Below are 11,577 nucleotides of genomic sequence, written 5' to 3'. Positions count from 1 at the left end.
GATTACCAAGTTGGGTAATCATACGATTTTTTCCAATTATACCCCCACCATTTAATCTAATTCTTATTTAACTCCATAGTTTTTATTTTCCTTTATTATTTTTAATATTATAATTTAATTATTTATTTATCTAAATACTTTTAAATTAAGTTTTTCAAATTTTTATAATGAGGATATTTTGATAAATACAAATATATATTTTAAAAATTGTGAAAAAATTATCTTTTATATTTATAAATCTAATTATTTATTTATCTAAAATACCTTTAAATTAAGTCAAATTTTTATATGTAGGGGGTATTTTGGTAAATACAGATGGTATTTAAAATTGTATAATTTTGATATTATAATTTAAATTATTTATTTTATCCTAAATACTTGAAATTAAGTTGTTCAAATTTTTATACATAGGGGTATTTTGGTAAATACAAAGGTATTTAAAAATTGTACTAATTTTGATATTGTAATTTAAATTATTTATTTAGTTTAAATACTTTAAATTATATTTTTAAAAATTTTATACATAGGGGTATTTTTGATAAAATACAAAGGTATTTTTTAAAAATGTGAAAAATAATTTTTAATATTATAATTTAATTATTTATTTATCTAAAATACTTTAAATTATATTTTTCAAAATTTTATATGTAAGGGCGTATTTTGGTAAATTTGACATATTACATCGAGCGTGATTACTACTGACTAACCAAACATAGGTAATGAAGATTACCAGTAATATAAATTGTCAGCCAAACATGGTGAATCCTACATTTACTATAATCATTCCCAGAACGTATAATATTCCGATCATATTACTATGGTAATCTCATTACTACTAGTAATATATCATTACTGTGAACCAAACGCCCCCTTATAGTTAAGCGTCTTGACCACTTAACTGTTACCAAGGTGACTGCTGTAATTAATCACTAACCAATAACTTTTAGTAGTTAATACTGGTTTTTCTTTTCTTTCTCTTTGTTTTAATAAAATTTCTTTAGTGGTGTTGCATGATGTTTCTTTTAATATATTCATGATTTTATTATTATAAATATCAGTATTCATAAATTAAGTCTTATTAGTGAATCCAGGTCATTAGTTTGAGTACTCATGCATGGTGGTTTGTGCTCAGTGCTGGATAAAGTATGAACAGTTACTGCAAGTGCTGGGGACCATCTTTGGTGTTCCCAACCATATATAGTAGTATTTTTATTTACTATAACAAAGGTCTTGGGAAAGGATAACCCCACATGTGATTGGATTTGCTACTTTATGGCAGTGCCTAGCAGAAAGTCTCAAATTGGTGACTGTCTAATCGAGACCTTGGACGGATTAATGGAATAATAATGTGATAACATGCGCTTATCTTCCCGCCAATATATATATATATATATAAAAAGGTAGTAAATACAAAGGACGTAAGCTTGATAATATATATATATATATATATATATATATATATATATATCAATATTGTATGAGCGGGAGACACGGCGGTGATATGTCTCAATCAGGTCAGTAAAAATATAAATGTTTTTGGAAAAACAGAATAATTAAGCAGAAAAGATAAAATGAAAATGAAAAATGAAAATGGAGATGGAAGTGGTGTCGCGGTGTGAGTCGGTGGTCTGATGATGTGTAGTGTACTTGGGAGGGGTCGTGATGGAAATGATAGTGATGGGAGTAGAGAGCTGACGGGGCATATGGTTTGCACGTGAACAGCAGTCCTTTTTATCCTAAATGGCCTGGCATGCTTGTGATCCCATCTGCTGCTACTCGTCTACCTGTTCCTTTTTATCATTAACCTCTATGGGCCTCCTCCAGGCCCTCTTCCTTTTCCTGCATCATGCTGAATTTCTCAGTCAGTTAATAATCTCTCCTATCAAAAGACAAAAAAATAAATAAATAAATAAATAATTAATTAAAAATACTAATATGAATTTCTCGTGTACATGCAGAATAATGAAGGTTCAAATTATTGTTAAAAATTAACTCATAAGTAATTATATTCACCTCTCTTGACAGGTTCATTCGATACATTAATTCACACGAAATAGAAATACTAACAATTTTGATTGTTGTTTTTATATTTACTTTGTTTCCTGGATACTACTGTTGCTCAACGGATTAATCTTGTTATCCTGATTTTCTTTTCGGAACTACCTGTCGGTCTCGTTGGCCCATCTTTTTTTCGTTCGTAAAAATATTACATGGCAGTCGTCCTTGTATGCTCTGTGTGTGTGTGTGTGTGTGTGTGTGTGTGTGGCTACCATGTCCAATGATCTCACTTTCATCTCCTGTCTTTCTTTTTGTTTCAGCTCTCGTTCTCCCTCCTCAAGCTGTCATCAACAGCTCCAACAAGTACAAGAAGCAATAGCGGAAGAATTGAAGTGGGTGGATTAATTTATAATTATCAATCAATCGAGGCGAGGGGCCTGGGAAAATAAATCGCATCCTCAAGTGGGCTTTGTTTTTAATTGGTGCAGAGTATTATATTGTTGGTGTTGGTGTTGGTGGTGGTGCTGGCATAAAACTGCTGTTTTGTGATGGATTTTGTCGGCTGGGCAGTGAATTCATCGGGCACGGAGGAGGAGGTGCCTGTTTGCTCCACTCCTCTGCGCTCAGCGCCAGCGCCAGCGCCCTCACCCACACCTTCCACAATTCGCCAGGCCATACCTGTGGTCCTGACATCCTTTTCGCCGATCGAATGCTTTGCGAGGGCTTTGACGGTGTTTGATCTTGTTTCCTTTAGTATCACGGTTCCTATTTCCTAATTTAATTTTCTCAAGGAGGCAAGAGTGGGGTCAGGGATTCATTCTAAACTGTCTCCTTTTTACTCTCTTTCTCATACACTAGAGTTTCGTAGCTTTGCACCTGCTCTTTCTCTTTCTTTTTGATCCACCACTCCATTCCGTCTATCTTTGTTTTGGCCTTTGCTGCAAAAACCAGTGTTTTGTTTTCTAGAATGGAATTTCAGGTGGCTCTTTAAGATTGTTTGCCCTTTGAAAAGCTCTTTCGAACTTGTGGTGGGTTGTGTCGTTCTTCGGTTCTGCCTCTACTGGACTCTTTTTGAGGTATTTGTGTTTCTTCTCATCTTGGCTTTCTCTGCGTTTTAGGATTTAGACTACTTTTTCATTCTTGTACTTGCGCTGTTGATGAAAAAGGTGGTTTTTGACGCACAGGTCTTCCAACGATTGAAGTTCCTTACACCCTTTGCATCAAAAAGCTCTAACCTTTCTGTGATTAGCTCTTCCACAGTCGTTGATCGAGCGTTATCTTGCTCTGACCGGTGAGTTGTTGTTGTTGTAATCATGCTTCTCTTTTTCTTTTTATATGCCAGCCCTTTTGATTGATCATATGTTTGCAATTTCTGCTTTCAGTATACTTCTTAACATTTCTGATTTTCATGTACACCATTCGCAGTTGATGATGCTTGGTGTGTGTCAGTGCACTCTGATCCTGTGGAAATATATGAATTCTAACTTTGCTGCTCCTTTTATTCTATTCCTCGAGCTGCAGCCTCTCCTCTTTTGGCCTTTTTGTTCAAATTGTCTCCTTGCTAACTTCCTTCATTAGCTTTCTGATTCTATTGTTTATCCCGGCTGTTGCCACTTCTTCTTAGTGTGAAATAAAACTTGTTTCAAAACATCATCTCTTTCCTAGTTCCAGTATTTCAGTTTTCTTTGATTGTCCTCAACAAACAATGTCTTCCTCTCGACCTGCAAAATTCTTCATGCTAGTTCCAACAGAAGTAGACACAGCGCTAGAATCATAGCCCAGACAACGGTAGATGCCAAACTTGATGCAGAGTTTGAAGAGTTCGGCACCTCGTTTGATTATTCCCAGTCAATTGTGGCACACTAAGGGATCATCTCCTGACCCCAAGAAGTCGGAGAAAAGTCACTGCATACCTACAGCACATTCAGAAAGGGAAGCTAATCCAGCCGTTTGGCTGCTTTGTTAGCCCTTGATGAGAAGACATTTAAGGTCATAGCTTACTCTGAGAATTCCCCGAGATGCTCACCATGGTCAGTCATGCTGTGCCAAGCGTAGGAGAACACCCTTACGCTTGGTATCGGAACTGATGTGAGGAGCATTTTTACTTCTCCTAGTACTGCAGCACTGCAGAAGGCCTTAGGTTACCCGGAGGTCTCTCTTCTCAATCCTATTTTTAGTCCACTGTAAAAACATCTGGTAAGCCCTTCTATGCAATCATACATCGGGTGACTGCTTGTTTGATTGTTGATTTTGAGCCAGTGAAGCCTTCTGAGTTGCCCATGACCGCTGTGGGGGGCCCTTCAATCATATAAGCTCGCTGCTAAGCAATAGCCCGGTTGCAATCATTGCCTGGTGGTAGTATAGAGAGACTTTGTGAAACAGTGATTGAAGAAGTCTTTGAACTCACTGGCTAGTGACAGGGTAATGGTTTATAGGTTCCATGAAGATGACCATGGAGAGGTCTTCGAGAAATCACAAAGCCGGGATTGAGTCTTACCAAGGCCTGTATTATCCAGCTACAGATATTCCCCAGGCTGCTAGATTCCTTTTCCTGAAGAGCAAGATCCGGATGATTTGTGATTGTCGTGCGAGGCCTCATAAAGATTTATCAAGACGAGAAGCTGCCTTCTGATCTGACCTTCTGTGGTTCTACACTTAGAGCCCCCTCACAGTTGTCACTTGCAGTATATGGAGAACATGAACTCTATAGCATCTCTGGTTATGGCAGTGGTGGTGGAATGAAGGGGAGGAGGAATGTGAGAACTTGGAGTCTGGACAGTCCCAGCAGCAAAAAGAGGAAGAGACTTTGGGGGCCTTGTTGTTTGCCATCATGAAAGCCCAAGGTTTGTTCCTTCCCCTTAAGGTATGCCTGTGAATTCTTGATGCAGGTGTTTGCCATCCATGTCAACAAGGAATTTGATTTAGAGAATCAGCTCCGCGAGAAGAACATCCTGAAAAACCCAGACACTGCTGTGTGACATGTTGCTCAGAGATGCTACACCTGTAGGCATCATGACACAGAGTCCAAATGTTATGGATCTAGTGAAATGTGATGGTGCTGCCCTTTTGTACGAAAATGAGATTTTGGAGGCTTGGCTGGACCCCAACTGAAACTGAGATTAGAGACATTGCCTCACTGGCTTGAAGAGAATCATATGGATTCTACAGGTTTTGAGCACCGACAGTCTGCGTGATGCTGGATATCCTGCTGCTCTAACCCTTGGTGATGTAGTTTGTGGGATGGCAGCTGCCAGAATTACTTCCAAAAGACATCATGTTTTGTTTAGATCTCATACCGCTGCTGAAATCCGATGGGAGGTGCAAAAGCATGATCCCTTGGATAAAGATGATGGGAAGAGAATGCACCCAAGGTCTTCATTCAAAGCGTTCCTTGAAGCCGTAAAGATGAGGAGTGTTCCCTGGAAGGACTATGAGATGGATGCTATTCATTCCTTGCAGCTTATACTGCGAGGGACTTTTCAATGATTCTGAGAATTCCAAGAGGAAGGCATCACTGGATGCCTCGAATCAGTGACCTTAGAATTGAAGAAAATGGTAGAATTGCAAGCGGTGACCAATGAAATGGTACGGTTGATTGAGACAGCGACCGTGCCAATCTTTGGCGGTGGATGTCAATGGATTCATAAATGGGTGGAACCTGAAAATTGCTGAATTAACTGGGTCTCTCGGTAGATGAAGCCATGAGGGAAGCATTTTTGCTGTCCCTTGTAGAAGATTCTTCAGTGGAAGTTGTCAAGGAGATGCTTTTTGGCATTGCAGGGTAAGTATTGTGCTCCATCTCCATTTACTTGGTTCCTTGACTTCCAATTTCTATTTTGTGGTCCTTCATTCATTTATTTTTACAATTTACATGATATAGGGGCTGAGCTTAATTCAATTTTACAAACTTGTAAATTTAAGCTGGTACCTAATTATCTTATGTATCATACATGGTTAGGGAAGGAAAAGCAGAATGTGCAATTTCAGATGAAAACTCATGGCCTTCGGAGAGATGATGGTCCTGTTATCTTGATTGTCAATGCTTGTGCAAGCCGCGACATCAATGAGGAATGCAGTTGGAGTGTGCTTTGTGGCTCAAGATATGACTGGTCAAAAGATGGTCATGGACAAATTTATTCGGATTGAAGGAGATTACAAAGCTATAGTACAAAATCCTAGCCCGCTGATCCCACCTATATTTGGTGCAGATGAGTTTTGATTGGTGTTCTGAGTGGAATCCAGCCATGGCTAAGTTGTCTGGATGGAAGAGGGATGAAGTGATAGATAGGATGCTGTTGGGTGAGGTTTTCGGGAGCAGTGCAGCCTGTTGTCGTTTAAAGAACCAAGATGCATTTGTGAATCTTAGTGTGGTCATTAACAATGCCATAGCAGGGCCAAGAAAACAGAAAAAGACTCCCTTTGATTTTTATCAGTCGTAGTGGTAAGCATGTGGAATGCCTTCTCTCGGTGACCAAGAAAGTGGATGCAGAAGGTATAGTCACCGGAGTGTTTTGCTTCTTGCATACTGCTAGTCAGGAGCTGCAACAGGTTCTCCATGTCCAGCAGCTGTCAGAGCAAACGGCCATGAAGAAACTGAAAGCTTTGTTGTATATCAGGCATGAAATAAGAAATCCTCTTTCTGGAATACATTATTTCCGAAAAATGATTGAGGGCACTGATTTATCTGAGGAGCAAAAAGAGCTATTGACTTCCGAGGGGAGGTGCCACCAGCAGGTTAACAGAATTCTTGATGACCTGGAGCTTGAAAACATTACAGACAGGTATCGTATCCTCTTACTCAAAACTGATCACACTACATAAACTGATCCGAAATCTGAGAATAAGAGCCCTTGGTGCATCGAGCTTGCACTGAAACAGTGGATAGTCTGATCCGAAGGTGGTTTCGTTGATTGATTAGAGTGCTGGAGGTCCTTCTTTATGATAATCTCATATCTTCCTTCTCATAAAAATTTTTCTGGCAATTTGCTCTGCTGGTCCTTCAATCAATGTGCTTTCAGCATGTTTATGGAAGTCATTTCTGTTACTTGATTTTATTCCATACAAAACCAGAAGAATTCAATTAACCTATATTCTTCTATTTTCGGGTACTCTGTTTTATGCCAGAATTACATCCATGTGATCAAGTTTGTAGATGTTACTGATCCTTTACCATGCCAATTTTCTTCCAACAGATGTTCTTATTTCGTTTAACTTTAAAAATGATCATTATTTTTTGTATGCTGATAACGTTCTCTTGTCTATTATCTGCAGCTGTTTGGGTTTAGAAATGGTGGAGTTCATTCCACAGGATGTCTTGATTACTGCTGTGAGTCAAGTCATGATTGCGAGCAATGAAAAGGGTGTTCGAATAGTTAACAGTCTATCAGATAAATTCATGACTGAAGGCCTTTATGGGGATAATCTGAGGCTTCAACAGATCCTTGCTGATTTCCTGGTGGTGTCTGTGAAGTACTCTCCAAATGGAGGTCTGGTTGAAATCACTTCTGAAATAAATAAAGATCAACTGGGAAAAGATCTCCATCTAGTGCATCTGGAGCTCAGGTACCATTAACATGCTTCTTTGCAGTGCTTATGAGTTCAATGGGGGGCCAAGTGCTTCACCACAACCCTGGCTTACTAATTGATTGACTTGGCGAAAATTTTTAGCATTTGATATTGTTTTTTCAATAGCTATTTGTTCCACTGGCCGGGTCTTGCAGGTATTAATATAGTTTGATAGTCCACAGACACTTGGCAAGTCAGCAAAACAATTTACAATTGCCTTTTTCGTTTGCCATTCATTCATGCATGCATGCATAGTGCTTGTACCAATGTGCCAAGTGTAGCATTTCTCTTGAGCTTTATTGGTTTTTCTGAATTTTACTAACGCGTGGCTGGCCCTCTCACCCCTTGCAGGATAACACACATGGGTAGTGGAGTGCCAGAGGAATTGCTGTCTCAAATGTTTGGAAATGGTAGTGAGCTGTCGGAGGAGGGCATCAGTCTGCTTGTGTGTAGGAAATTGTTGAAGCTCATGAATGGTGATGTCCGTTATCTCAGGGAGGCAGGCAAGTCGGCTTTTTATCATCTACCTTGAGCTTGCTTCTGCCCCTGCCCCTGCCCCTGCCCCCTACCCCCGACAAGGCCAAAGGGACAGGCTACCCCTATGGTCTGAGCCAATGCCGCCAGCTAGTCACATCAATAATATATATATATATATATATATATGTTTTTAGTTAGCTAATGTGCATCAGTCTGCTTGTGTATTGATTAATAATGTACGTACTTCTTCAATAAGAAGAAAATCAATATCATGCGGCCTTTGCTGCGCTTGGGCTTCCCACTACTGTTTTTGTGAGCGTTGTACTTGTGCCTTATTTTTATTTTTCTTTTCTTTCATCTGCTGCCTGCTGTCAAACTAATATCTTGCTTTGTGACTCCAATATCACTCCTTGTGGTATGAGCAGTTCTTGTTGTAGTTAGTTGGTCTTTTGTTGTGAAAAAGTGGATAAACCACAAACATTAAATAGAAAGAGGGTCGAAGCTCTACATAGGGATAACCACGAGGTAGTAAGGGAAGAGAACAACAAAACAAAAAGCCGCAGAAAAGAAAAAACCCTAAAGGAGGAATCCTTTAGGGGGCTACAAAAACAAAGACCACGAGCTAGATCTCGCTGTGGGAGGCGGTCCGACGGCGAGGTGAACTGCGCCCGAGTCTCTTGAGCTCGGGGAAATCCAGGGCTCCTCTTGATCTTGGACACCTTTGGCTCATCGAGTCGCCTTCTTTTGACTCGGGAGTCGCATTGAACCAAGAAATTAACATGCATATAATTTTTTTAGGATAATGGAGACAAATGGGAGACAAATAGAATTGAAAAATCTGAGCATTTCTTTCGATCAGAGATATGCCAAATGATAGCTCTCTACAAGCAAGTCCCAAAAAGGAAGCGAGTTTTTAGGCAACTCGCTCCTCGGCTCTCCCAAAGGTCCTTGAGAGACCCTAGGAAGATAAAAATCCCAAAGAGTCACTCAAAGTAGCTCCAAATGTCACGAGGGAAAAAAGGGCAAAAGAGGAGGAGATGATCAGTGCTTTCTCACGCATGACACAACACACAAGTGGTAGAATGAAGCGAATTACATCTACGCAGGGCTAAGTTCTCGAGTGTCAGAATCTTGTTAGCCCAAGCTAACCAGTTGAAAAGATTGATTTTTTTTGGGCAAACCCCCCTCAGAATGACAGGTGTTTTGTTACACCGAAGACCTCCATCATTCAAGAAATTATAAAAGGCTTTAACACTGAATCTGCCATTTGCGGTGAGAGTCCAACGTTTTTCATCCATCCCATTGGATAAGCGCGCAACGGTGTTACTGACAAAGCTGTTCCAATCAGGGGAGTCACACAAAGGAAATCTATCCTGACTAAGGATAAAATCTCTGATCGTGACATCCTTAAATTGGACAAGATGGAACAGATTGGGCCAAATGTCCGCAGGAGCGCGTCCCTCAACCCAGTTTTCTAACCAAAAAAGTGTGGTCGCCCCGTTACAGACAAGAGAGGATAAATTTTTCCTAAAGGCAGGGAGGGCATGTAAGATGCCATTCCAAAAGAAAGATCGCCTACTGCTTTGCTTGTGATAAAGGTTCCACATTGGGGAAGAAAGGAAATAATTTTCATGAATAATGCCCTCCCCACACCAGTGAATCCCTGAGGCAATCTTCCACCACCATTTGCCCAGTAGGGCAGTGTTAAAGGTTTGTAAATTAAGAATACCCCACCCTCCTTGCTCTCTTGATCGACATAGTCTCCCCCAGGAAACAAGTCTGATCTTACTCTGGTGAATGTTAGGGCCTGACCAGAGGAAGTCTCTGCGTATCTTATCAATACTCTTAGCAACCCAAGAAGGGAGCCTGAATATTGACATCCAGTAGGTGGGGATAGCCGTCAGCACAGAGTTAACCAGAGTGAGCCTACCTCCTAAAGATATTAATTTAGTTTTCCAAGAGGCGAGCCTCGAACGAATTTTGTTGATTAGGATTTCCCAATCTTGTTTTCTTGGCCTTCCCCCGGAGATTGGGATGCCAAGATAGGTAATAGGAAGGGAACCCGTGTACATATGGATCGTTCTCGATCGGGAAAAGTGGGGTGTAAGATTTCTTTGGGAGGTGTAGAGGCAAGTTTTGTCCGAATTAACACTGAGACCCGATAATCCTTCAAAAATGTATAGAATCAGTTTGATGACACGCAAGTCCTCAACACCCCCATTTGTTAAAATGAGAAGATCATCGTATTCATGGGATGACACATCTTTTCCCTGAGTTACCAGGATCACTCCATGCGGAATATCGACGATTAAGTGCATTGTTAAACATTGTGCTAAGAACATCAACTGCTAGGGCAAAGAGGAGAGGTGAAAGAGGGTCCCCTTGTCTAAGACCTCTACGGTATCTAAGGTAACCACTTGGGCAACCGTTGATAAGGAACTTAGCTTTGGAAGAAACCAGAATAGCATTAATCCAACCAATCCATTTATCGCTAAAACCCCTAGCTTTTAAGAGTTCCAACAGGAAACCCCAATCCACCATGTCAAAAAGCTTTTTGCAAAATCAACTTTGAGAATTAAACCTGGGTGCCTATGTTTTTGCATGTTGAAGATGAGTTCATTAGCAGTGACAATGTTATCAGTGACACATCTCCCTTTTATGAATGCCGACTGGGTCTCATCAACCAGTGCATTGATCTTAGATCTCAATCTGTTGCTAAGATTTTTGGAGATGATTTTGAGGGAGGAATTAATCAAACTAATCGATCGAAAGTCGCGAGGGATTTTTCGGGACTAAGAATTTTTGGGGGATAAAGCGCAATGTAAGCCCAATTGATTCTCTCTAAATTAGCTCTTCCCCCAAAGAAATCATCACACAGTTTGAAAATGTCAGTCTTGACAATATCCCAATATTTTTGAAAGAAAAAGATAGGGAAACCATCCCGGACCGAGTGCTTTATCGACATTAAGATCAAAAAGCGCTCTTCTAATTTCCTCCTGAGAGAAGGGTGAGTCCAGTGAGGATAGATCATGATTGAATTTGGGACCCAAACATTGCTCCCAGTTAATTTTGAAACGGAAGTCCTGCGTAGCTCCACGAAGATTTTGATAAAAATTGGTGAAAGAGTCCCCAATACTTTTCAAATCACAGACCCTGATGTTATTATGGGTGATCCAAGGAATGAAATTTCTGTTACGTCTGCCATTGGCAACAGAATGGAAGAATCTAGTATTTTCGTCCCCCTCTTGTAGCCAGGTAACCCTAGCTCGCTGCTTCCAGTAAATCTCCTCATGTTTGAGAATTTGCGCTAAATCAGATCGCAAGGAAGAGTCCTTGGCCACTTCCTCTTCTGTGAGAGGATGCGAGTCTTTTTAAAATTTCTAAGCGGTCGATATCGTGTAGTAAAAGCTAGCTTTTGAGCTTTGATCGAGACCAAATTCCGTCTTGGCCCGAGTGCCTCGAAGGTTTCGAGGTTGGCAATCTTCTTGGCGAATAAAAAGCACCACAACCTTGGAAATGTGATGAGCTCCACCCGTG

At 40.3% G+C, this 11,577-nt stretch overlaps 1 pseudogene; it reads left to right on the top strand.

Moving 5' to 3' along the window:
• The first annotated feature begins 2,210 nt into the window (after positions 1–2,210).
• On the top strand, positions 2,211–11,291 carry LOC120249392 (annotated as a pseudogene).
• Positions 11,292–11,577: the final 286 nt, after the last annotated feature.

This window comes from Dioscorea cayenensis, chromosome 19 (assembly GCF_009730915.1).
Source record: "Dioscorea cayenensis subsp. rotundata cultivar TDr96_F1 chromosome 19, TDr96_F1_v2_PseudoChromosome.rev07_lg8_w22 25.fasta, whole genome shotgun sequence".
NCBI classification, from domain to species: domain Eukaryota; kingdom Viridiplantae; phylum Streptophyta; class Magnoliopsida; order Dioscoreales; family Dioscoreaceae; genus Dioscorea; species Dioscorea cayenensis.
Note: the sequence above shows the minus strand (reverse complement) of the source record. Positions and strands in the feature narration are given on the sequence as shown.